The 1,948-nt window shown below is 37.8% G+C and overlaps 1 non-coding gene across 1 annotated transcript; it reads left to right on the top strand.

The window, feature by feature from the left end:
• The first annotated feature begins 731 nt into the window (after positions 1-731).
• On the top strand, positions 732-835 carry LOC115873352. Its single transcript, XR_004048359.1, has one exon. It is a non-coding gene; the product is annotated as a U6 spliceosomal RNA (small nuclear RNA).
• The last annotated feature ends 1,113 nt before the right edge of the window (positions 836-1,948 follow it).

The following is a 1,948-nucleotide window of genomic DNA, read 5'->3' as shown; positions in this document are numbered from 1 at the left end:
CTACAGGCTAAGAAACCTGCTGGGGCCATTCTACTGGCATGCAGGGTCCCGATGAATTGAATCTACTCATTATCACACAATGCCATCAATACATTGCAACATAAATGAAGTGTATGATGCATCTGTTAACATATGTTCACCCATGTAAAGCTTTAAACCTGACCAATCTACATTCTCCTGTACCAGTTTTATTATTGGTGGCAGAAAATACCCTAAGAATTCATTTGAACAATTGATATGAAAGAAATCATCTTATTTCCAGAAAGAAAAAGCAAACATGATAGTATATCCACAAATGTGATAACCTTGATTAAGCAAATCAATTTCTTGGAACACAACTTACTGAAACTCATACAAGAAGAATATGATCACATCAATAGATTTGGGAAATTATTTGATAAAATTCATCATATGTTCTTGGTAAAACTCATAGCAAACTGAAAATAGAAGAGGATTTCTTTAACTTGATAAAGAGAAAACACCCACACACACACACAAAAGCTAAAAATTGCAGCTAGAATCATATTTAATAATGAGATGTTCTCCTCTGAGATCAGGAACAGGAGGAGGATGTTCATTCTCACCACTTCCATTCAGCAGTATACTAGGAACCCTAGCTACTGCCATTAGACGAGAAACAGAAAATTTACAAAGACACTGATTACAATTTGATTGCTTTGCTACATACCAGCAATAAACAATTGAAATTTGACATTAAAAGCACAACATTGGTCCTCGCTTCGGCAGCACATATACTAAAATTGGAAGGATACAAAGATTAGCATGGCCCCTGCACAAGGATGACACACAAATTCGTGAAGCATTCCATATTTTAAAAAAACACAACATTGTTGTTAGGTGCCATCAAATGAGTGCCAACTTAGAGACCCTATTTGCCATTTACAACAAAATGAAATACTGCCCAGTCCTATCCCATTCTCACAATTGTTCTCATGTTTGAGCCCATCGATGAAATCACTGTGTCGAAGGTCTCCCTCCTTTTCACTGCCCTGCTACTTTACCAAGCATGATGTCCCTCTTGATAACCTGTCCAAAGTCCATAACACGAAGTCATGCTGCTAATGAACCATCTGGTCATACTTCTTCCAAGTCATATTTGTTTGTTCTTGTGGCAGTCTGTGGTAATAGATTGTAGCGATTTAATATTTTTCACCAGCACCATAATTGAAATGCATTGATTCTTCTTCATTCTTCAATATTCAATGTCCAACTTGCAGCCCCTAGAAATAAAATATCTAGATAGAAGTCTAAATATTATATATATATGGAAAACTACCAAACTCAGGTCAAAGATTATCTAAATAAATGAAGGGCTATTGCATATATAGGTAGTTTTGTGGATACTAATAAACGGATTCTAAAGTTTATATAGAAAGGCAAAAAGCCTCAAATAGCCAACAAAATTGTGAAGATCACACAGGAGTGGATACCAAACATTATCCAACTTCCACATTTACTGTGAAGCTATAGTTTTCTTTTTCCTTTTTAAAATCATTTTATTAGGGGCTCATACAACTCTTATCACAATCCATCCATACATCAATTGTGTAAAGCACATTTGTACATTCATTGCCCTCATCATTCTCAAAACATTTACTCTCCACTTAAGCCCCTGGCATCAGGTCCTCATTTTCCCCTCCCTCCCTGCTCCCCGCTCCCTCGTGAGCACCTTGATAATTTATAAATTATTATTTTGTCATATCTTGCCCTGTCCAACATCTCCCTTCACCCACTTTTCTATTGTCCATCCCCCAGGGAGGAGGTCACATGCAGATCCTTGTAATCGGTTCCCCCTTTCCAACCCCTCCTCCCTCTACGTTCCCAGTATCACCACTCACACCACTGGTCTTGAAGAGATCATCCATGCTGGATTCCCCATGTTTCCAGTTCTTATCTGTACCAGTGTACATCCTCTGGTCTAGCAAGA

This window comes from Echinops telfairi, unplaced genomic scaffold, assembly GCF_000313985.2.
Source record: "Echinops telfairi isolate 266 unplaced genomic scaffold, ASM31398v2 ScPeMD7_7468;HRSCAF=8506_0, whole genome shotgun sequence".
NCBI lineage: Eukaryota > Metazoa > Chordata > Mammalia > Afrosoricida > Tenrecidae > Echinops > Echinops telfairi.
The sequence above is the reverse complement of the archived record's forward strand: the minus strand, read 5'-3'. Positions and strand labels throughout refer to the sequence as shown.